The sequence below is a fragment of the Aedes albopictus genome, chromosome 1 (genome assembly GCF_035046485.1).
Source record: "Aedes albopictus strain Foshan chromosome 1, AalbF5, whole genome shotgun sequence".
NCBI classification, from domain to species: domain Eukaryota; kingdom Metazoa; phylum Arthropoda; class Insecta; order Diptera; family Culicidae; genus Aedes; species Aedes albopictus.
In genome coordinates, this window is record NC_085136.1 from 228,028,478 (window position 1) to 228,055,047 (window position 26,570).

Genomic DNA, 26,570 nt, shown 5'->3' on the forward strand with positions numbered 1-26,570 from the left:
GCACCGGTATGACCTACAAAGCCGACTCCGAACCCCTGGACCACCTCTTGTACTGCATCTGGACTAGCCATTCTCCGAGTCCACGCGTCACGTCCTCTGTAGCTCCCAGACGATATGGGTGATAGCCGTTGAAACGGCGCTCCAGCCAAACTCATCCCTACACATCCTCTGGACCAAATTGTCCAGGTTTGTGTCCTCCCCGCATGTGACAAGCACGCGGTCACGCATTGTCCGAAAACGCGGGCACACGAACAAAACGTGTTCTGCCGTTTCCTCTAAACCATTGCACACTGGGCATTCGGGAGAATCCGCATGCCCGAAACGGTGTAGATACTGTCGGAAGCAACCATGACCTGTAAGGACCTGTGTCAGGTGGAATGTAACTTCCCCATGGCGCCTATTAATCCAACTATCTACCCTCGGTATCAACCTATGGGTCCACCTTCCTTTGGTGGAACTGTCCCACGCGCGCTGCCATTTGACCATAGAGGCCATCCTGGCAGTTTTGCGTATGCCTCTTGTGCCGCGCATTTCGAAGCACTCCATGTCCTTCGCTGATAGGCACCATACCAGTAATGACGCAGAGAGCGTCGTGTGGCACGGTACGGTACGCGCTCGCAACCCTCAGGCACATAAGCCTATAAGTGCTTTCCAGCTTCCGTCGGTAGAATTTAGTACTTAGCGCGGTGCCCCACGCCGGGCCGCCATACCTAAGTATGAACGTAGCAACACTAGCCAGAAGCTTGCGCTTACTGGCGTACACCGCAGAGCTATTGGACATCATCCGGGACAGTTCCGCAATAGCTGTGGAGGCTCTTTTACAGGCATAATCGACGTGGCTACCGAAGGTAAGCTTATCGTCGATCATCACGCCCAAGTGCTTGACAGAGCTCTTTGACAGGATAGTGCACTCTCCTACACTGATCTCCGTCTGCTGCTCCGACTTCAGGTTGTTAACAACCGTCACCTCTGTCTTGTGGTGAGCCAGCTCCAGTTTCCTGGACCGCATCCACGCCTCCACAACCTTGATCGAGTGGTTGGTAGTCAACTTTACCTCCTCGATCGTTTCACCGTAGACTTCGAGCGTAATGTCGTCGGCAAATCCGACAATCATCACTCCCACTGGGTACTCTAACCTCAACACCTCGTCGTACATGACATTCCATAACACCGGACCCAGGATGGAACCTTGCGGGACTCCTGAGGTTATGTGAAAGCACTTCCGACCCACCTCCGTGTCGTAGACTAGTACACGATTCTGAAAGTAACTTCCGAGAATCTTGTACAGGTACTCCGGTATCCCCAGACGCAAGAGCGCATCGGTAATAGCAGACCATCTGGCGCTATTAAACGCATTTCTTACATCCAGAGTCACTACCCCGCAGAAGCGAATTCCCCTCCTCTTAGGCTCGAGTGCTTTCTCGGCGTTTTTGTAACCGACAAGATAGCGTCTACGGTGGACCTCCCCTTCCGGAAGCCGTACTGGTTGCTCGAAAGACCATTTTTGCCCTCGGTGAACCTCAACATTCTATTGAGGATGATCTTTTCAAACACCTCCCTCGCCGTGTCGATAAAGCATATTGGTCTATTTGCCGATGGGTCCCCAGGTGGTTTCCCCGCCTTTGGAAATATAACCAACCACACGCAAAAATCCGTTCCGTTATACGTGCACTCTTATTCACGGCAACGGGAACAAACGGGAACTATGCATAGCAACGATAACAAGAATAAGAAATGTACACCGTGAACCAGATGTCACGGTCTCTAGAACGCCCATATTGACAGCTGGAACTAGTTCCAGGCCACGGTGTATATTTGCCTGTTCTCATATTTGCGTTTGTTTGTTCACGTTTATCAGAACGGATTTATTAGCGTGCAGGCTCTGCCGCTTCCAAACTTTTGGGAAAACTCCCCCATCCAAGCATTTCTGCATAGCAGACTTGAACATCTCGGGAGCCTCTGCAATAGCTACTTTTAAGGCCAGGTTCGGAGCTCCGTCACGACCTGGGGCCTTACCTGCACTAAAGAAAATTTACTATCCCCGCAAGTTCCACATCAATGGCCCTCTCCTCATAGCCAGCCCCAGTCCTTCGCTGTCTTATGAAAGGACGCCAAGCACTAGGATCATGACGGAGAAAAAGCCCGTCGTTGATCCCCTCCACTATCTCTGGAGATTGCTCTGTAGGAACCATTACACCTCTTGTCTTGGCCATAACGATCCTGTAGGCATCACCCCACCCATAATCTCGGTCTTCAGCGCGGATTTAGCACCGTTTTCGGCCGAAAACCAATCGGCCAACCACCAGCACAACAGCTACAGAAGAGACCCCGTTTACTTTGGCGACCACGAATCCCTCATAGGTAGTAGACATCAACTCCTGGACGAAATATTTACCCGTCGACCATATCGCCGCCATTTTTTCTGGACCCATCTGAACCCAAAAATTTCAAGTCCCTGGTCCCCCAAATTTGTAAATCTAGTACAGTGTAAAATGTAATTCGTTTCAACGGATGAGATCGTTATGCTAAATCTGTAGATGTTACATCTTAATACTGATTGGGGTTTATATAGCCACAGCTGTAAGGGCGTACAGCATGACCATGCTGAGGGTTTGATTACCGGTTGGTCGATCCAGGATCTTTTTGTAAATAGATGAACTTTCCTTGTCTTCCTTAGGCATAGAGTTTCTTCGCCCCTAGCACATGATGTATGAATGCTAAATGATCATTGGCAGAGCTGAGATGCAGGCTTTCTCCCGGTGGGGACGTAACGCCAAGACGAAGAAGAATCTAAATTTAAACGAACACGAGAAAGACACCATCACCACTAGGTTTTGATTCGACTTTTCTCTCAAATGGAACCACCCTAAATCCAGCACCCCGTAATCACCCACTGATAACGATACGCATTCTCCCCCGTTCTTCGTAGAAACTCGGGACACGGTGGTGACAATCAGCAGCCCCCGTTGAAGATAGGCACGCCATGCCATGCAGAGAGGGAGAGCTAGCACGCTCTTCTAGCACTGACTGGGCACAAAAGAACGAACGACGAACGGTGAGCGCAAATGCGGTCCAATGGATACGCGATTTGATAAGGATCTGCCTGCCACCTAGAAGCTTCCTGCCGCCCTCTTCTCACCAAGAAGCGATACCTATAGGGAGAAGTCCAAGGAGAAGTGACATTCGGGGGTTTCGTCGCCGCTCTCGATGAATATAGCAGTGGACCGTCTTGGTCGTTCTGTACGTACGACGCTGTGTTGGTTAGTGGACGCAAAAATCCCTTTTCTGGTGGCACCAGCTGCGGCTGTGAAGCACTACTGAGTTACCCAGTTCCGTATTTGTCTATTCATCCGTTCCATCACCGGTCTACGGGGGACGACGTTCGCGCGGCTGGTGGTTGTTTGGTGGCCGTGTCAAAGTGTGATCCAACAAGTGGTACCAACCGCGAGAAGCGACAGAGGCGACAGAAAAAGCCCAACCGCGTGAAACATATGTTACACTGGTGGTTCGCGAAAATTGCCGTAATTTGTGATAAGTGAAAGTGTTTTACGAGATAGTGCTGATAGAATCGCATATGGTGGAGGTGAGCAGAAAATAACGAGCTGAAAAGAGTGTGTAGTGTGTTCGGAACCTCCTCCAGGCGCACGTTGTCCTAACCGTCAATTTCGGTGAGGTTCTGAACACCTTTTGGTAGACAATACGGCACAGGTATCTCGAGTTATACGACGTTCGAGATAAGAGATCTACCGACGACGGCGACGAAAATATCAAACCTTCACAACACTTAAACATCTGCAGGCTGCCTGCCTGGAACGCTTCTGGGAAGTTCTGTTGACTCGCGCGGGGGAGATAACGAGCGGTCGAGGTCCACGGAGTAGAATTTTGGACTCGGTTATCTGTTTGCACCTACCGGAGCATGCTCAAATAAAGTTCTTGACGCAATTTGACAAACAGCACCTTACTCGGGTTCGGTTCCATATGGTGACGGACGGAGCGCGCACACGTTGGTAATTGAGAACATATGGATCGTTCTGGGCAGAAGGTGTGATGATTGATTCGGGTGTTTTGATTGCGTTGTGGGACTTGGTTCTTGGATGAAAGCGATCGGAAAAGGTAATTTGGATGATTAAGTACCCTTTCGCCACCTGCGCGGCAGTTTAAATAAAGAGAAATCGTTAACGTATGGTAGCGCAAATAGGCGCTTATACAGGCCATTGTCAAATCAAAATCAGTTGAAAATGCTACGAATGCTCTAATTTTGATAACAACAAACCTGTGTAATGCGATAACGAGTTATGTTTTTGATCACACAGGTAAACATATGTTTGATATTGCGTGATACTGTATTACACAAAATCACTACATCTACAGAAGCCGGTTTGTATCAGCTATACCATGGGCGTTGATTAGCTCTTTGTCGCTAGTTTGAAGAATACCACAACAACTGATAAAACAAGGCAGGCAATTCAGCCAGAAAATCATTAACTTGAACAGAATTTCGAGAATATTTCTTTCCATATGGATCAAATTGTAGCGGCACCTGGCATGGTTGTATCGAGTGGGTGTTGCTCAGTTCTTTGAGCTCAACAATTGTTCGGTTAAAACAATGTTTCCCAAACTTTTAGGAGGTATCGCCCCCTTGAAGCTTGAGAAAAACATTTTCGCCCCCCAGCCCTAAGCAATTTATTTTTTCCTGAAAATTTACTTAGTGGAAGCCTTTAAAAGCTCACTATTTAGCACTACTATGGCAATCCTGGTATTTAGTGTATCTAAATTAGAATCGCTCTCATTTTCGTTGAGTTTTTTTTGCAAATGCACTGATAGTTTGCATTCAAAAAAACTGCATTATTGCATATAAAACCAAGACGTTTTGAAATCATGTGTGTGCTATAGGGTAGCGAACCACTTGGGCAGCGGCCGGTATTTTGGGCACTCTTCGCTATAACTCAGTCAATTCCAAATCAATTAACTTAAAATTTTGTACACGGCTAGATACTATACGTATCTCATTGCGTTCCAAAAACTGTGTCGATTGGTTCAGAATTGGCTGAGTTATAGCAGAAAAGTGCCCAAAATAGGACCCCTACCGAGATGGTTCTACTTCCCTACATATTTATGAACAAAATTGAGCAAAACAGATCGGTCTGTGAACATTAACGACCACTCGTTATCCTCAACCAGAGGTTTTACCAGTGTTCTTCAACACCCGAGATGTTTGGTCACCACAAGTAGGGTAATTCGCCAATTGTTAAACAGTTAGTACCGGCATTTTGGTTTTCGTTTGTTTTTCCGTGCATAATTCCACTTTAGTTGAAAAATATCCAGTGAACGTCTAGATCTACTTATCCTTTATACTGCCCATTAAATTTGTATTCCCTTAAATTCCATTTTCTAAGAGAAAATAGAACATTTGTATGGGAAGTCTCTAACCCAAATGTTGAACGCTTCCTTAAGCTAGCTCATCCTAATGTTGGACGGTTCTCGCCAATTGTTGAACGGTTGAAACTTTGTTCGTAATTGATGACGTATAACCCGACATCAACCTATCATTCACCTGTTTTTATTTTGGCCACCAAACCCAACATAGACTCAACAGTTATCCGATGTGGGTCCAACAGTGGTCCAACATTTGATAAAATTTGATCCGACTTTGACCCGACATCTAACATTTTTTCACTCTGGTGGAATTTTTCCGGGTTTTTCGTGTTTTGCGCCCAGTTAGTCATTTGAGTGACAATTCATTCAAACGAGGGAGCGTTCATAAAATACGTCACGCAATAATTGTCCATTTTAACCACCCTGCTCCGATGTCACACTTTTTGCATGAGACCTCTGATTTTTTGTACGGGTCGTCCCACTTTGATGAACTCCTCTCACCACCCCCCTTCAAAGCGTGACGTAATTTATGGACGTTCCCAAGGAATCGCTTCCCATTTGAAAAGAGCTCTAGTGGACTGAAAATCGTTTTAAACAGAACCAAACGCAAAAAATGGCTGAAAAGATTTGACTAGAAGCGAAAATGACAGAAGAAAAGAACGCATTCGAAAGCCCCTGAAATACCCCTGGAAACCCATGGGACCCAGTCAAGTCCCTAGAATACCCCTGGAACGACCCTGAAATAATCTGAAAACCCGTGGATCGCTTCTGAAAAAAGTGAAGTGAAAAAAAAATCTGGCAGTCACGTTAACATCGTACGTTATGCTAGTGTTCAACAATTGGATCTTAGCTGTATAATGATGGTGTGATAAGAAAAATATTTTTTTCAAATGCAATTACAATGAAAATGTGATTTTAAACAATGTTAAACTATTAAGGACATCCTTCCAGTTATTGTAACTATGGTGTGACTTTGATATTTGTGGTCGATTTGCCAGCAATGCTTATTTCGTAACAACAATTTCTTAAAACTAATCTTAAGAATTGTGCAGTTTTCGTGTCATCAGCGGTACAAAATTTTCAATCGATATTTTTGACGTAAAATATGTATATTTTTGTAACTTTATTGGAGCAATATCATGACACACATGTATACGCATCTAGATCATACGTTTACGTTGATGGAAAATTATTTAAGTTAAATTTATAATAACATTTTCAAAAACTGTTCAACATTTGGGTAGTGTTCAACAATTGGCGAATTACCCTACTCAAAAAAAAAAATAAAAAAACAACTATGGAATATATTGGTGTATTTTTTAATGTAGTCAGCTTTGCTCAGTATTTGAAAATTAAAAAAGCCAGTAATGCGAATTGACAAGTTCCTATGAATTGAAAAACTATTTATTGTCAAATAAGAAGACATGCATCAGTCATGGTTTCGAGGGAATTCAACGCTGAATTAGTGGAAAATTTTCAAAATAGCTCCTAGTAATAAACAACGTTTGGAACTCCTTCATGAAACCTCTCTGAAATATTTTCAAACAATGTGTGACGAATTTCATCCGAAAATTGTTCATAAATTCATTTAAATCTTCATGTTTATGACTGAAATTTCCATAAAAAAACAAAACTTTCGTATCAAGTAAAAAAACATATTCCTTCATAATTTGGACAAAAATCAATCATGAATTTTCGCTATTTTTTCTTTTTAAGAAGATTTCCAGAATCACTGGGAATTCTATCGGAAATTAGTATAGGTAGCAGTTTTATTTTTTTATTTGGAATTTTGCCATTAAACATCAAAAATTCTGTAACATTTAGTCTATCTCGAAACAGAGATTTTTCAATAATCCTAGAAACAAAACGTCTTGTAATAATCCAGTTGACATTCAATACAATACATTTCAATACTTTTGATATTTCTCAATCATTTGAAATATGGCCCCCTTCTTAGTATTTTCGCCCCCCAATTTTGGTTTCCCAAATTTTCGCCCCCTTCGGCCTGATTTTCGTCCCCTGGGGGGGGGGCGATTTCGCCCACTTTGAGAACCACCGGGTTAAAACTAAAACAGAAATGCAGTGTGAATATTATATTCTATAGATACAAATGTACTGAGACTTCCATTTACGTGATTAGAAGGGGATGATTTTTTTTACCTAAATGCAGTGCTTTTCTATCTCTGCATCTTCCTGAGCAAACAAAAAAATCGATTTTCACCCGTAGATTACATGGAAAAGCTTGACAATTTTTTATGTAAAAATGGGAGTTTTTTTTATTAAAAAATATAGTCTAGTCCAGTCTAGAAAGCTTTTCAAATTTTTAGATTTCTATCTAGAAATCTTCTCGTTTTCTATGGTTTGTAAAACAACTGCCAGATCATTGTTTTTTTTTTTAATTAGAACTACGAAGATTTTTTATGAATTCTTCAGTGATAAATGGTGATTTTTTTTTGTCTGTATCAACGAGATTTTTAACCCTAGGCTAGTTCATCTCGGGACCCACGCTTAACTTCCCTTCCGAAGGAAGAACACACATTATGTGAGTATGTCGGGAGTGGGATACGATCACAGATCCTCGGCATGATAGTCTTGTGTTGTAATCACCACACCAGGTCCGCTCCCCTATGGTGATGAATGCATTATCTAACAAATATCTGTTGTAAGCTATCTCAAGACCCACGCTTTACTTCCCTTACATCCCAGCCAGAGTTCTAATTCCTGGAGGAATCTCAAAAAAAAGCTCATGAAGAAATCCTTGAACAAATTCTTGAAGGCCCTGGAAGAATTCATGAATAAATTTCTAGAGGAATCTCTGGAGAAATTTCTAAAATAATCAAACAAAGATTAGTCAAACAATTTCAAATGAAAAAAAAAAACAGAAAAAAATCCTGATGGCAACTCTTGAGTTCATGCAGAAATCTTTGAAGGAATTCCTTAATGAATCGCTGAGCAAATTCCTGAAGGAATGCTTGGAGAAATTTATCTGAAGGAATTCCTAAAATAAACTCTGTAGGAATTTCCAGAGGAATCTCTAAAGAAATTTCTAAAATTCCTGAAGTAATGCCTGGAAGAAATCCTGAAGAAATTACGGAGGGAATCTCTATAAATTCCTAAATGATTTTCTGGAGGAATTAATAAAGGAATTTCAGGAGGAATTCCTGTTGGAATCCTTGAAGAAATTCCTTAAGGAATCTCTGGAGAAACTCCCTAAGAAGTCCCTGGTATAATCCCTGAAGGAATATATAGAGAAGGAATTTCTGGAGGAATTCCTAAAGGAATTCAGGATGAGTTCTAGAAGGAATTTCTGAAGAAATCATAGAAGGAATTTCTATAAGAATTCCTCAAGAAATCCCTGGAGGAATTTCTAAAGCAACCTATGAAGGAATTTCTAAAGAATCCCTGGAGGAATTCCTGAATGAATCGCTGTTCGACTAGAGGATGCAAACGAAATATAAAACAAACAACCACTATGTTTAAACCTCGAGTGATCGCGCTGTTGTATTTTATACAACACGTTGGAAAAATCTCAATGCTGGTATTCATTATTGGCGGGGTGTTGGCGGTGGTGGCCAACCGTGCGAGTTACGGAAGGTTTAAACTCATTATTTTATAATTTATGTTTAACAACTTTGTGTTTAAATAAAATTTTGACATAAACGTTGATTCAAAACTCTCTGTAATATACTTTAGTTTTGATTTTTTGGTATTCTATGCAGATAGAATTTTAACAAAGTTGCATCAAATTATGGTAGAATCTAGTTATATACTAGCTAAGATTAATATCATGTTTTGTTATAATTTTGATCTGATTACACTAATTTTCTAAATAAAACGAAAGTCGTGAACTTCTGTTAACGACCAAAATTTTTGAAGCATAATTTAGTGCTGATTTCGAAACCATGCTTCAAATTTTTTTAAGTAGAACAGTTTTTGAGTCTTAGCTCAATATCGGGTTTTACAACTTTTTTTTTAATATGGAATTTACTAAAATTCAAATATCTAGGGTTTTGTTCAACCAATTTTAAATCTTTTTTCATAAATTAAAAGCTGAATATAGTACCTTTCGATAATCTGAGTGCAGGTTTTGCGTCAGATTGATGAAGTTCAAGGAATTGGCGAGGTTTAGGGACGATCTCCTAAAAAATTTTCCAATATGAAAAAAAAATAATTCCTTCTCAACGCTTATTTGGCATATCAAATGTAGGCGAGTTACAGTAAAAATTCAGCTCAATCGGAGCATTGATTACGGAGAATGAGATGTGTAAAGTGAGCGACTTTGCCTAAAAATAGAACAAAAATCGATTTCAAATCATCAAATCTCTCTCTTCTTGGCGTAACGTCCTCACTGGGACAAAGCCTGCTTCTCAGCTTAGTGTTCTATGAGCACTTCCACAGTTATTAACTGAGAGCTTCCTCTGCCAATGACCATTTTGCATGTGTATATCGTGTGGCAGGCACGAAGATACTCTATGCCCAAGGAAGTCAAGGAAATTTCCTTTACGAAAAGATCCTGGACCGACCGGGAATCGAACCCGTCACCCTCAGCATGGTCATGCTGAATACCCGTGCGTTTACCGCCTCGGCTATATGGGCCCTTCCTCATAAGAGGGAAAAACGGTAAAACCGAATCGGTTGCATTTGTCGCATTTGTTGTTGTTTGTGAAAATATTCAAAAGTACAATATCATAAGCCTAAATTAACAGATTTATCTATGAATTTGCCTAACTTCTTTATCATTGTAATAATTCTAGATTAAACGCATTATGAACATTTAGAAGGTCTTATGCTTTGTTTTGCTCGCTAGCGTATGATGTTTCTCCAGGGGGAACAACTATGCTTCAGTCAAGTAATGTATTTTTTTTCCTTTAGATTGATAATACAGCATATTGTATAATATTGAGAGATGAACATTCAAGATTTTCAAAATTTGTTTGCATCATGATAAATTAAGTAAAGCTTTTTGATTAGGGTAATTGATCCGATCATGGAGGAGTTAAGCACTGGTTTCATGCTTAAACCACAATTGTATCGCCCCAAGCAAACTTTTTACATGGATTGACTTGAAAATAGTAAAATCAATCCTTTATCTAAGGGAAAATAACGAAATATTGCCACTTTAAGGTTGTTATGAGCATTTTATTCGTTTTTATCTGAAAGAACATTGTGATCCTAATGTTGCGGTATTTGTTCCTAATGTTGCGGTATTTGTTCCTAGTGTTACGGTATCCCATTGAAATCATATGGAATACCGCAACATTAGGAACACTACCGCAATAATAGGAACACAGCAGCAAACATATTAAGGAAAATATTTTTTAAAGTAGGTTTTTGAGCAAATCTTAAGCAAACAAATGATGCAACCCGAGCAGAGGAGAATAGCAAATTAATAACTACGAAATAACATAAGGGGCTGTCCATAAACCACGTGGTCATGAGGGGGGGGGGTTCGGCCAATGACCATTTTTTATGGACGAATAAAAAAATTTGTATGGACTGATGACCACGCGGGGGGGGGGGGGGGTTGAGAAGTCCCAAAAAAATGACCACGTGGTTTATGGACAGCCCCTAACCTGTTTTTATATCTCGTGTTGTTATTAATAAATTATCAATGCAAAACATTCCGATAACACATTTTGTTGGACAATCTCATTTTGTTATGATCAAGCAATTGGTGTACAGGGGATAGACAAAATGATCGGGACAGGCAAAATTTTCACTTTTCAAAAAATGTCCAATTAGCTGTAACTTTTCGAAAAGTTCATACAATATTCTCAAATTTTTACTGTAAGTTGATCAACTAGTTGCGTATCAGTGGACAAAATTTGGAAAAGATTGGGCTATTCTGCACGAAGTTATAAGCATTTTAGAAAAAGGTAGAGTTATTCGATAGCCAACTTTGAGCTGTTATATCTCTGGATTCAATGAACCGAATGCAATGAAATTTTGTCTATTTATGACTTATATAATGAGCTCTAAAAACGTTTGACTCAACTTTAAATTATTAACAAAATAAAAAGTTATAGCGATTTGATTATTTTACGATTTTTTAGTAAATTGGTCTATTTTTAATATGCATCCCATTACTTTTTCAGTGAATAGCCGTCTGTGTTGTTACTTCCATTAAAACATATCGGTATTCAAGACAATCAGAGGGAATTTGAATGAACTATAATTAGCATTTTGAATTTTGCAACGATGTTGAAATTTAAGAAAATTTGGTGTTTTATTAGGAAAATAATCTAATCGTTATAATATTTGGGCATGTTAAGAATTTTAAGTTTTGTCAAAAGTTTTCCAAAGCTCATTTTATAAGTCATAAATGGTCAAAATTTCATTGCATTCGGTTCATTGAATCCGGAGATATAATAGCTCAAAGTTGGCTATAGTATAATCATACATTTTTTTTAGATTTTTTTTAATTTCGTGCAGAATAGTTCGATCTTATCCAAATTTTGTCCACTGATACACAAATAGTTGATCAACTTACAGTAAAAATTTGAAAATATTCGATGCACTTTTTGAAAAGTTACAGCTATTTGAAATTTTTCTTAGAAGGGAAAATTTTGCCTGTCCCGATCATTTTGTCTATCCCCTATCTATGTACATCCATGAAATAATACTTCACTAATACTTTTTGTTTCAGTACAAGTTCTGCTATTATTGTGCTATTGAGACTATACACATATATGATCAACAATAGCACAACAGTTTTAAAATGAATCCCAAATAGGACATTCCGATTATGTATAGATACGAACAACTACAACTTATTTCATTCTTTCTTGCGGTACTTTCCAACTGAGAGAGAGCCTGCACATTAACTTTACTTTTCTATAAGCTCTTCCAAATTGACTGAGAGCTTTATTTGGCAATAACCATGTTGCAAGCACGATGCTACTCTACGTTCATTTTAGAAACTATTGGTGGACTTCCTGGAATCGTGATAGGAATCTCTAAAAAGATGCATGGAAGATGTGGAGAAATTTCTGAAAGAATCATCTTAGGATTATTTGGATAAATCTTCAGATAAATTACCTTAGAAAACCTGGTAGAATTTTCAGAAGAAATTTCTAGGAGAATCCTAGACGAAGTTTTCTATAAAATTTCAGGAGGAATCTTCGAAGAAGATCATGAAAATTTCTTGGGACTTTCGAGGGATTTTGATAAGTGCTTTATGAAGAAATCTTTTTTTGGGGAATCCTCGAATAAATTTCCGGAGTAAACTGAAATATAGAATTATAACTCACTCTATTATGAGTTTGATATCATAACAAATGTTGCTCTTGGATTATTATCAATAACATATAAATTTCAAAACATGTTATTGAAATATTTTTTAAATTCACTGTTATTAAGTTGTTTTTCAATCTAACAAAACAAGTTATTGAAATGGTCTTCCGGGAACATTTTTTTGTTATGATGTTTGCTATTTTGCCGCTTATGACAGGCAAGTTTATAACATAATATGTTATGTCAATAACACAAAAATAACTGATCATATTATTCAGTTATTTTGTCAAAATAACGCATTTTATTATGCTGTTGTTATTCCCTTCTGCTCGGGAATCTCATAATTTAAGCACAATTCATCAATTAAAAATACCTTTTGGTAACATTTCAGTAGAAAAAGTGCTAAATTGCCATTACCGCAACATTAGGTAGTACCACAACGATGGGAACAATTACCCTACGTCAACTTTAAAAATTAGATTTTTCTAGTGTGCAGGACGTATTGGGCAAATAAATAAATAATTTAAAGCAGGTTTATAATGGTATACCTGAATGTTCACCAACGATATCTTTTGGAGTTTACTCCTCAACTAACAACACCCATACTCCCTTGACCTAGGCCTGAGAGGTCATTGAAATTTGTACATTTTTCTTTTTGGTATCTGTCAGGAAGGAGGCACTCATCATAACAGCGGTCTAGGACTGCACTTCCAAAGAAATTTTTGCGACTTGCACACCTACACACTAGGCCGTCCCCATTTTTGCAAAAGTTAGAAAAGTTAACAGTTAAATATAGCAAAACGATAGTTTTGAAAACCATCATGCCAAAATTTGAAGTCCGTATCTCAAGGCTAAGTGGTCCCCCACGGGGCCTAAAATTCTCAAACATTTCATATATGGAGTCACAAAAGTCATGTTTTTTTTGACGAAAAAATACCCTATTCTACTAAAATGTGCTCAGAATTGCGATATCTGTTTTCTTTTCTGAGTTATTGAAGAAAAACTTCCTAAAAATGAACATTTTGACAATTTTTTTTAGATCTTTGAGGAAACATACCATATTTTGTCCGATAACTCAGAAACGAACAGAGATATCGAAATTCTGAGTGCGTTTTTGGCCCTTCAGGTTCTAAAAATCACCGATTTTAGTAGAATAGGGCATTTTTTGTCGAAAAAAAATCATGATTTCTGTAACTCCATACAATTTTTGAGAACTTTAGGCCCCGTGGCACAGTGGTCCAGATTCGGAAATACGAGGCAAAAATTGCCAAATCATAGAAGCCTGATAGTTTTAGCCAAAATGAATATACTGAATCATTATTGAGCTCTCAATTTTATATCAATGACATTTTCATTATTTGTCGATTTCTTCTCATTTTCTAATTGCAGGTGCCTAATATACACAAGATTTTAAGAATAAACTTCTGGAAGCCTTTGAAATACTTTAATTATTAGACTTTTGTAGTGGCTGAACTTGCTGGTGTTCCTTATAAAAAAAATCAGCAATTTCTCCATCAGCAGCTATTTAGCGCTGTAAAAAGATACAAAATCATGAGACAGTCAACGCTTCTGGTATTGTAGAGGAATGAACAATATAGTGAAACCCAGTTAAGAGATGTTCAAAGTTTCTGCCAGCTTTTCTCAAAATTGGACCATTGTGCGTGGGGGACCACTTGGCCTTAAACTGCGGACTTCAAATTTTGGCATGGGAAGCATCCATTTAGTACGTCACGCAAAATTTGGGATTTTTCGACCCTCCTCCCCTCCCCCCATCGTACGGGTGTTCGTTTATCTAATGCATTGCCTGTCACACTTTCCGGAAAACCCCTCCCCCTCTGAGCGTGATGTACTTAATGTATGCAACCTGATCGCTTTTTAGCTAACACGATCGTTTTGCAATATTGAACTTTCAACATTTCCAAGTTTTGCAAAAAATAGGAGCAGCCAATTACACACTCACGGGGATAAAAAAAAATCGAATATTTTTATTATTGCATAATCTGACATACTTGCTAGACTACTCCAATTTTCATGAAGATTGATGCACTAGAACCAAAGTTACAGCCCACTGTAGCACGCACTCTCCATAAGAACAAGGCAAAGCGCGAAACTTTAGACTTTTATTGTCTCAAAATGGTGTTTTTGGAAAGTGCCGGTACGGTGATCACGATATCATAAAAACTAGTTGACCGATTTGCACACTTTTTTTTATTGCTCGGTTAACCTTTTCTTATAAATAAATGCATAGTTGATTGAAAAAATACTGTGATTTCGGGTGAAATTGATCGACGTGAGGGCATTTTTAATTGTCGAAAATAGCGCTTTAAACTTGAAACAATTTGTAAAGAGATCCATTATCTGGCTCAAGAGGTATTGAATATTTCTGTATAAAATTTAATACTTGTCGAAACTGCGTGTTAGGCGAACTTCAAATGCACTTTCAAACTTTTGTTACCGTAGCTGTATTGCACATGCAATGAATACTTATTCGAATAAATGTTTCTAGCTGCCAACCCGAGCAAAGCTTGACAGCAAATTGAAAACTAATTTTGATGTTGTGATATTGCAAATTATGATAACTCAGGTTGTTGTCATTTTGGTCGTTTTAACGATTAAAACATCAAAAATGAGAGCAGAAAAATGTTCCCGTAACAGCAAGTTGAAAACAATTCCTGCCATCAGTGATATCAAATTGATAACTATTTTTGCTATCAGTGTAAAAAAAGGAAAAATCATGAAATGTAGAGTTTTTCGAATGATATGATAACTTAAATGCAATATGTTAATTGCACTGATGGTATAGCTCTAGTTGAATTATACAAGGTCACCTAGAAGTTGTGAAATTTCTTAAAAACTTTAATATCAATAATAAGTTGAAGTAACAGTAAAATGAAATCAAAATTTGAAATCAAATTGAATCAAGACAATTTGATATCAAAATGTGATATCAAATTGCTGCTGATTACAAATCGTGTTTTCGATTTGCTATCATTTTGTTGTTAGACTTTGCTCGGGAAGTCATCGCTAAATCCGATTTCACCATCAAAAATTCTATAAATATTGAAATTTATGCATGAAACTGTACTTTTCTGATAGTTATTACATGGCTAGTATGAAAATTGCATACATTCAGGCGTTCTCTGAAGATTTATTTAACTTCAAACTTAGATAATTAAAAATTTAGTAAACTTGTAAAAGTTTTGCATAGCTTTTCGCATTTCGAGGTGGTTAATTTGGGTGGAAAAAATATTTTCAGCACTTACAACAACATTTCACTGACTTATCAATTTCACCCCGCAAGTAATTTTTTTGATTTTTTTTATCTCAAATTATATTTTTTGTAATAAAATGATTTGCAGTAGAATTTTCAACCTCGTTGACTGATGAAAACCATGGTCGTCCTTGTTTTAAAGCATTGGATTTAAGAGGATACAAACTATCATCGTTTAGCAAAAACTCAAAATCAGTTTTCTCGCTGAAATATCAACTAATGTAAATAAAAATGTATCACTGCAATTTGATTACCATCTGGATAACAGTGAAATAATTTTCAATTACGTTTTTTTTTGTGATTTGGAGGAAGTAAACTGCTTTTGAATAATTGATGATTGCTGATGACTGAATGATGGTTATTTTAACCTTAACCATATCGATTATTTTTTCATAAATTATCCGCCAAAAATTGCGAAAACTGATCAATTTCACCCGAAATCACGGTACTCTGTTTAATAATTTTACATGAAAAACAACTACTTTTAAGTTTAACATTGTTTTTTTTTTATTCTTAAATCACATAACTTAATTAACAGCTCTTTTGTTCACTAGGGCACTGCGTGTGCGATTCCATTTGGCAGTTGCACTTATTCTTTGTACAGCGCCTAAATGTAGTCTATTCTAATTCTACTATATCCAACTGGTAGCCTTTACGCTGCTGTCCCTTTTCAACCCTGTCCATGATAGAATGATGAGCACGAGGATGTGTGGCTCTTGTTCCTTTTCCAGTCCGATTGGAGGTCCATTATGAGAGTTGCCGTTATAGCCAATATCCAAGTTTCCGGGTCCGTTAGAGCATATGCTCAAAAGAGGGTCAGGAGTCAGCCGCTCTCGGGGGGAAGAGCAACTGACGAAAAATTGCAAGTGCCGGGGCTGGGATCGAACCCATGACAATCAACTTACGAAGTGAACATGTGGCCACTACGCTACGGGCCCTGGCTTCCAGATAAATTGGTGAGATCGTTTCAAACTACGTTTTCAATAAGGGCGCATTTATAAACCTCGAATTCTAATGTTTGGTTACGCAACGTTTCCATCACAACCAGTTTATTTCATTTCAGAGAGCGAGTAAAGGCGCTTAAGTCTAGACATAAGGGCCAGGAAACGGACTAAATACCTGTGTTCCATCCCAGGAAGCGAAGGACCAAGGGATGATATTAACCTTCTTAGCATCGTCACCTCCATCCATTTTCACGTATTTAAAAAAAAAAAGACACTTCACCGTCTTCAGCCAGAGGCTGCACAGACTGAACATTACATACACGAGACAACGGACAACACACATAATACCCAGTGGCCCAATGGAGAATTTTCCGTTTGACGAAAAGTTTTCCCCAACTGGAGCGGGAATCGAACCCGCACTCCGAGGCTTACGAAACGCCTAGACGACTGACGCCGCTAACCACACGGCCACGAAGCCCACAATAATGACAAGAAAAATGGTAGCATTAGTCGATTCTAACATTTTCCAGGAATCTTTCTAATGAATGACTGTGTATGTGTAGACTGGACTAGACTAGAAGTTCCACCAGGGATTCTTCCAAACGTTCATCCTGAGATTCCTTTAGGAGGTCATCCTGGGATTCCTCCAGGAAGCCCTCCAGAAATTCCGACAGAATTTTCTCCTTGGGTTCCTCTAGGGATTCCCCTAAGAGTTCCTTCTGGGATTCCTCCAGAAGTTTCTTCAAGAATTCCTTCTGGAATTCTTGCTGGATTTCCTGCTGGAAGTCCTCGTGGGGGTTCATCCTGGAGGATAGTTTGTTACCCATATTTTGGGATGAATTATACTCAAAACAACTTTCAATGGCCATACATATCGGTTTGACTTTGAAAATGATAAGGTTCAATACCAATATAGGTAAGCCTAAGGTCATGCACTTTTCATGGAAATGGACACTTGTGGCCGCGGAGGGTCATCAAACCTTCCCTAAGTGTGGTAATTGCACTTCAAGCAACATCCTGTAATCATTATTGGACGTTTATGTGACATGTAATTGTGTTCACTTTCAACTGAGCATGTTCCGTATGTAACTCAAGCTTTTGTGAGCATTTACTCAGGTTTCCCAATTTTATACATATTGAAATCTATTATCTGAACAGTAGGGGTTAGTCCTCACTTCACTGCTCCGACACTCAGGCGTCGATTGGCCTAACCTTAGGGAACATACACTCAACAATGTAGAATCAAACCCCGAACCAAGCGGAAATCTAGACGGAAACTATCTCACCAAGAACCTGAGAATTTAACTTCCAGTCACTTACATCTCATACTGCTTCGGCGCTTACGCGATCCAAGTAGGCAACTTTTTTTCACCACCCAGAAAAAAAACCTCCGTCGAGAAGTAGGCCACGGCGGGAGCCTCCGCAGCACATATTTCGCCGGCGCGGCGGTGCGGTGCAGCACAGGCCGACCTAGAAGAAGAATACCCAATACCCCCACCATTCATCCCCATTCCATTGATTCCCGTTCCTCCGCAGGCAGACTGGGGCAGATCGGCGGCGATGAAGATCATCAGGGAAACCTAAAAGGTGCTGTCTGCGGCGGTTTTGCTAGGCTAGGGGTGCACGGGTGCTGTGTGTTCTCATGCAGGTCGGGCCTCGGCTGACACATAGTGGTGCCTACTTACTTTTAGGGGAGATGATGATAAAATTAATGGCGTAACTCCAACGCTCTGCTTTGTCATTGCAAAACAAAATCCTCAAATAAGCACTACACTGAAGCCCAGCGAGACATTGAAGACACAGCAAGACCCGAAACTCATGGAGGATCAGGCTTAATTTGGAGACCAAAGAAGTCTATGAAAATGGTCCCCCAGTCAACCAGTGATCGTATTAGATGTTGCATAAGACGCTAACGTGGAGGCGATATGCGTACATTTTACATGCGCCTAAATGGAGGTATCATCTTATGCAACTTCTTATACAATTGGGTTTTTAAATTTAGAAAAATATATTGTTTTTTCGATTTCATACGAAAGAGCATCTTTTTCTGAGCCACTATGATTTTTTTCAGATTTTTAGAACTTTATTTTGGTGACTAAAATCAATTTCAAAGATATTTTTTGAAATCACCTTTTGACAGCTGAGCAACTGCTTGACAGCTCCGCCCAGTACAAAATGTGACGAGGGGTGTTCCGACAAATCGCTCCCATACAAACTTCAAATTGATTTTTAAATAGGTTCCCGGGCACCAAAATTCATGAAAATTTGGATTTTGGCTCAGTTTGGCATGCATATTCCGCATATGGAATTATCTCAACACCGCTAAAGAGGCCAATTACTGGTTGTATGGCCCTACCGGTCATAGCGGTGGCAGACAATCGTATGTAAGTTATTTGCATCACCATGAGGGCACAGGATTGAAAATAGAATTTTATTCAATCAAAATGTTGATTTTCAGTTAATTTTGCTGTTGCTAAAACGTTGAAACATTGTTCTCATAGGTCTTGCAAAGCCTTGCAAAACTTGTGCTGAAAAGATCGTTGTTCTACAACTGGTTTCATAAATAACTATTTTCCCATTTGGAAATACCAAAACTCCTAATGATGTTCGTTTTCTAGCATCTTCCCCTACAGAGCTGCTTTAGCTTTGGTTGCCATTTTTGCTTAGTTGGAGATGCTCTAAAGAAGTAAAAGCCCCTCTGCCTGCCTAGTTGCAAAGCATCAGCAATTGAAGACCGAAACCAGGTGAAATGGGTTGATTCGTTGATTGTTTTAAAAGCGGTTTGGGAAGAGTGCCGTTCGGTGGATGCGCTCGGTTTGGGAAGGTTGCGCGCGATGGCTAATACACGTTCCTATAGGTAGTGGAATTTTACAATTGTTCATGGCTTCTTTTTTTCGGTTGCGTTAGAATTGACGCTGATGAGCATCGATAGGTGGTCTGATGAAAATGATAGGCACATGTTGCGGGCTGATGATGATGCCCCAATTGATGAATTCAGAGTTGTACAAACAAATTCATGACGATTTGCGAAACGGAAGTAAGTTACAAGATATGCAAGCCATAGTGTTTTCAGGAAGCAAGTATTGTGCTAATATTTAGCATAGCAGAGCATGAATACTTGCACATTTCATGGTATTTTTTTGCTTGGTTGGGATGCGACTGGGATGATTTTGCTTCGGAATGTTGGCTTTGCAGTCTTTTGGGGAATCGAATGGTATTGCCAAAATCTACGTTCCATACAAATTTCGAAAATTTTGTATGAACAAAAGTCTACGAGTGGGGAGGGAGGGTCCCGAGATGGCCAAAAATGAGTCTACATAGTTTATGGACGGCGCCTTATCCATTCATCATTCGTCGCCCTATCTCACAGCAATGCATCAAAATTCTAGGAGGTGCCTGGCACCCCCGGTAGGTTCCTCTGTGGTAGGGAGTGGGGGCTGTTTGGGACTGTGTACCTCATGCAATCGTATGCTGAGTTTGTTCAAGAATCTCTAAGAGCTCCCTTGAGTATAGGTCATCGGATCTAAAAGCGTCAACAGTCTGGAACGTCTTGAATCTCTTTTTATTTTATGAAACGCTTGAAAGCGCCACTGAAATCTCCCTGAAGCTTACTTAAGAGCTGTGATCCAGAATGTATTTTCAGAAATTGTAGGCCCCCTTAACCCCCTTAAAACGCCCTGTAACGACCTTGAGACCCTCCAATGCCCCAGAAAACACCTTTGAAATTTCCACTAAACCCTTCGGACCACATGTAACGCAACTGAGACTCACAGTAACCTTCGGAAATGTCTACATAACAGCTGAGTAACGCCTTTGAAGCACGCCTAAAATTCTCTGAAGCTTCCTAAAATGCCTTCAAAAACCCCTTGAAACTCCCTTAGATCCCACGTAACGCACCTGAGACCCTCAGGTGAACCCGAGAACCCCCAAAAACGCGTACGTAACACCTGAGTAACGCCTCAAAAACTCATCTGAAGCCTTTAGAACTGCCTTCGAAATACCCCTAAAACCCCAGCGGATCCCATGTATCGCATCTGAGGTCCGTCGAACCCCTGTTCGAGCCCATATGAAGTTGATCATCAATATTAACTTCTTTTCTCGATCAGCCTAGATAGCTGTGTAGTGTCGGTAGCGATTGTCTCAACTGGCTAAGAATAACACTACGGACCTCCTGTTCCGGTGGTAAGAATCCACCAACAGGTGACCCCTAATTCATGGTGTGATGCGGCTTTATGCTTACCGTGCCTAGGAATAAATGGCAAGGGGTGTCTAATAAAAACCTAACTGCTAACGGAGCCTGTGGAGTACCAGGGCGCCTTCCACAGTATTTTGCCCTTACTGCGCTAACCGGAGCAATGGTGCAGTGGACTTTGTGTTTCTCCAAGACAATCAGCTGCCCTTCTTTAGTCTCACTTGAGGCTAAATAAGGGCGGGATTACGAAGATGTTGTTAATTAGTTTCAATTTTCACCTATATGGTTTCGCATTATGCGATCTACACAGTGTATTCTGTGTATCCTCGCCGTTGGCGATTTCCAAACGATACCGATCTGGTTTTGTTGCTGCTGTTCTTTGTTTTGCTGTTGTTGCGAAGAGTTTAATCTTGCCTAGTTTGGGTAGTGGCTACAGTTAGGATAGCTCAGATCAATCTTCAGCATAAAAGAACAGCAACAATCAATCTTTGCAGACTTATGCAAAATGGTTCAGCCCAAGTGGCCTTGGTCCAAGAACCTTACTTCCGTAAGGGGAATTTCTGTCTAGGAAACCTTGTGAACCTGGTGTTTGCTACTTTCAGTAAACATGAAATGGCAAACTCACGTGTCATGCCTCGAGCCTGTGTGCTTGTCAACAACGCAATAGTTGCCCCAAGTAACAATTTAAATTCCTTTTAGATTTGTTTATTTTTATGGAAGCTTTATCATAGCATGAAGAATTCATGAAACATTTATAGTTGTTTTTATCAAGAGAAAATAATCTCCGTTCGTATGCGGTTTTTAAGTTTTCTTCAAGTTTATTTTGAAAACTCCGCATAAAACAACTTGATTCCCTAAGGCATTTGATCTTATTATAAGTTTTAAGACGTATTTGAAGTTATTTTCAACACATAACATCAACAAACTTTATTAAAAGTTTATGCTTCGTTTATTCAAGTACACTTTTTTGCTCACTGTTAATTTTGCCGTTTTGGTGCTCAAAAGTAATCATATCGACGAAATATTCATTTTATAGCCAATCAAAAATGCGAGTAGCTTGCTGAGGTCGTCCAACTTTCAGCCAGTTACTCACACAGGCCACAGCGCAGCTTGAATCGAAAATGAAATGGGTACTTACTGTGACTCTTCTCGTGCTTATGCTAAATAGTGTAATACCTACTAGTAATTTTTAGAAATGCACTTATTAAATAGACGAAACTATAATAGAATTGGCACTTTCTGAAGCAAAATGTACAGAAACAACTTTCTAGCTCCAAAAAGGTAAACAAACAATTGTCAAAGGCTGTTACTCTTGAATAAAACGAATAAGTTTCATTTAAGACGAACAAATCTGCCTTAAGATCATCACTAGTAAAAACAATCTTCAATAAATGCTGTTGATTTCATGCAAGGTGACTTGGTTCCATCATTGTTTTGAGGTGGTTTGGATTAAAGGTAATAACAATTGATGGCGGCTGCATGAGTTTTGTCCGCTTCGAACGGCAGCCATGTTTAGAAAGAATTGAAAAAGTGGCGTAGCCTTTTGTTTTTACAGGAAACTTATGTCTTCGTACATTAATGAATGATATTATTTTTGAGGCGCTTTGTTATTTTTGTATGTTTTGGGTGGCATATCAACGACAAAGTGGGTATGGCACGGAAAATTTTGATTCCCTGTCGTCAATGATCTGTCAGGCAATTTTGATGCATTAGCCATTTCAATTTGATGAAAATTAATTCGCAGTTCAATTAACATTTCATCCATGAAACAAAACTAGTTCGCATCTGCATAATGCTGAGGTAAAAGATTTCATTTATCATGCACTATTATTGTGCATCCTAGCTTAATCACTCAGATCCTGCTGATCTGAGTCAGCCGCCATATGATTGCGCCCGTTTGATTTGTACGCGGCGGCTGACAGCTCCACTCGGCGGCTGCAAAACAGTTTTAGCCAAGGTACACACCGTGTACAAATCATATGTGCGCGGTCTGGCGCGATCTGAGGCTGCGCGTTTCGAACGCAGCTTGCTGAGAATCTAAGATAAGCGCGACAATAGCATTTTTGAGAAAGACAGCTAAAAGATCAACACGCTTCAAGCTATTCTTGTTAAAGTTTTATGAAGTTCTTATAACCAATCCCTGGCCAAGTTCGCAGGGGTTGACGGTATTAAAGTGAAGGAGTTTCATTTTGAATATTGTAATGTAGTGTTCTTTAGTGAAACATATCACCTTTTTAACACTTTAATGCGCCTCCAACGGTTCATCACGAACCGGCTGCTGCAGAAGGAGTATGGCTGATCATATGCATCAGACATGCTCGATAAACAGGAGGAACCGCCGGGGCTCAGTAGAGTCTATTCCCAAGCAATAGTTCCAAGTCGTTTGGATTTGAGAAGGTTTTGATGATCGTTACAAATCCTAATAAAAGTATTATAGGATTTGTGACAGGTTTTGGAACCTTTTACAGCCATCTGACTTCAAAATGTTGTTTGGGCTCTATTTCTCACGTTTCTCGGTTGATTTTTATTACATAGTAATTTATTAATGTCATACAGTTTCTTACCGATTTTGGCAACACTCGTTTTTGTCTACTCCCGATTTCGGCAACACCCGTTTTTGGCAACATTTCCTTCCCGATTTTGGCAACACCCGTTTTTGGCAACAATTTCTTACCGATTTTGGCAACACCCGATTTTGGAAACAATTTTTTACCGATTTTGGCAACAAAAAATTTTGACCAAAAATTTTTACCGAAAAATCGTTTGTATTTGTAAATGTAGTGTTATTTTATCCTTACTTTTCTTTAAAAAATCAAAATTCATTAAATTTTCCAAAATCGACAATTTTACAAATCATGACGTAATTTGTGAACGTCACCTACATGGATCGTTTTATAGCTTGTGAATAGTCCATATTTATAATGTAAGCCAAATTGACGCATAAAAGTTTAAAATTATCCACAAATTTTTTTTACCGATTTTGGCAACATTCAATTCACCTCGTGTTGCCAAAATCGGTAAGAAGCTGTAGTCGCTTTTTCGAATTTTTACAACTATCATATTTTCTTTCAATAAAGCAATAAAAATCGACCGAAGAATCAATAGTGGGAAGGAGATTTGCAGCACTTAATTGTGCTGATAGATTCAAAGCTAACGTGCGAACACTTAAACGCGTTGTTGACGTCAATGCGTTCGTCGTGACATTTTGGACAAAAACTGACTGCTTTATATTAACTGACCAACGTTACTTGTGTATGACTAGGTTGGAATTTCTAGGCTCGCTTGAGAAAATGACATGGTTCATCTAGGTAGGACCGATAGGACAATTGAACGAATTTAAATATTTTTAATAGTATAATCTGTAGCGGGATGAAAGTTGACATGAAATCTTTATTATTTTAAAATTTTATTGCAATAAACTGACCAACTTGGCGTATTTTTGATTATCTCTTAGATGTTCAGAAGTTCAGTTACATGCTTCTGTGGATTTTGGACCGATGACAATTTAAGGACACAAGAGATGAACACAAGTAGAAAACGATTAACGAAAACAAGAAAACAATTTGACACAGGATCGACTATATTTTAACATACAGGGTTCGATTGATTCGATGAAAAAAAAACAACATACGACAACTGACTTAACGAGGAGAAAAACATATTTAACCATACCACAAAATCAAACAAGGAGACAAACACAAACCGTGTGACCATAACACAACATAGGCAAATCCTGACTGACCAATTGAAAACTTTCCAATCTTCTACCGTATCTTTCTGAGTCAGTTGCAACAGTGTCTTAATGGATATCATTTTCCGCGTACGGCTGGCAAACTGCTTCTGAAAGATTACGTACTATTTTCTATCTTCGGGTCTAGTGTAGAGGTTTCAACTCTATTCAGAGTGCAGCTAGAAACCTAGCAAAAAAAAAATGAAGTTCTTATAACCAATCATCAGTGTTAGTACATAAATACAACTAGTTTCAAAGCAGTCTTCAAAACCAGTCTTGAAGATCTCCTGAAGAGTGGGCCAGATTAGTCTTTTGGATAGTTTATACCTTTTTTATCTCGGATTTGCAGAACAAAGAGCTTTATTGCCAAGTTTTATTATTCAATCTTAGAAATTACTTCAGGATTGCCACAAAAGTATAATTGTTACTTGGGTGCTACACTCATCTCTGAACTAACCACCAGAGATGTAGGTGCTATCACAATTGATGTATCTGTAGGAAACCTCAACAGGAAAAACGTCTATTGTTCGATTTGTTTACCGCATGACGAACCATCCCCTACGGATGCTTTCAAACACATCATCGCATACTGTACTTCAAAAGGCCTTCCGCTAATTGTTGGCAGTGATGCTAATGCTCACCATATCCTTTTTGGCAGCTCAGACATTAACTTGAGAGGCTCCAGTTTGATGCAGTACTTAAGTAGTACAGATCTTGCATTACTTAACATAGGCAACCGCCCAACCTTCATGATATCTGCTAGAGAGGAAGTGTTAGACAGTAGAATTAGTCACGAGCTGACCAATTGGCAAGTGTCAGGTGAAGAATCTTTATCTGATCATCGCTAGATCTTGTTTGAACATTCAAATGTTACTTCGCAAACATTGCGTTTCAGGAATCCCCAGTCAACAAACTGGGATCTTTTTACTGATTTGGTTGCGGCCAAATTTCATGGATAATCACCATCCATTGACACTCCAAGTGATTTAGATGATGCCGTTGATACTACAACGACCTTCATCATGGAAGCTTTTAAAGAAGCATGCCCTCTACGGTATGTGAATATCACAAGAGGAACCCCTTGGTGGAACTCTGATCTGACGAAACTCAGGAAACAATGTAAAAAGAGTTGGAACAGACGACGTTCGGCTGGTTCGAGAGCTTTCAGGTCGGCTCGCAAGACCTACAGGAAAGCTCTCCGGTCTGCTGAACGATCCGGTTGGAAAAAAAAACCTTTGTGCGAATGTTTCCAGTTTGGGTGAAGTCAGTCGGTTAAACAAAATCCTTGCGGAATCTAAGGATTTCCGGGTGAACGAACTTCGTTTGCCAAATGGCGATCTGACTTCCTCTGGTGAGGAAGTTCTGGAATGCTTATTCAGCACACACTTCTCTGGATGTGTGGATATTACATCTTCGGATGAACCTGATATCTTTTCTTGTAGTTATGATTGATTAGCTTCGGCTCGGAGTATCATAACTTTAGAATCGATTGAATGGGCACATAATAGCTTTGCTCCTTTCAAATCTCCTGGAGCAGATGGGATTTATCCTATTTTGCTTCAGAAGGGATTTGATCATTTCATACATGTTTTGAAACAACTACTTGTTTGCAGTTTTGCTACAGGGTATATTCCCAAATCCATGCGGGATATTACTGTAAAGTTTATTCCTAAAGTGAGTCGTGCGTCGTATGAAGAAGCAAAGAGCTTCAGACCTATCAGTTTGACCTCTTTTCTTCTGAAATGCTTAGAACGCATTGTGGATCACCACATCCGTGATGTTCATCTTGCCAACGTGCCTCTTCATGTGAACCAACATGCTTAC

The 26,570-nt window shown here is 39.3% G+C and overlaps 1 protein-coding gene across 4 annotated transcripts in view; it reads left to right on the plus strand.

Moving 5' to 3' along the window:
- Window positions 1-26,570, plus strand: part of LOC109430557 (probable serine/threonine-protein kinase DDB_G0267686) — a 235,217-nt gene that overhangs the window by 36,672 nt on the left and 171,975 nt on the right. The window contains exon 1 of one of the 4 annotated variants that reach the window (XM_029857918.2): window positions 2,850-3,583. The exons of the other annotated variants lie outside the window; for them this stretch is intronic. The gene's annotated coding sequence lies outside the window, so the exon portion shown is untranslated. Of the gene's footprint in view, window positions 1-2,849; window positions 3,584-26,570 lie in introns of those variants that run through there. 4 annotated transcript variants of the gene reach the window in all.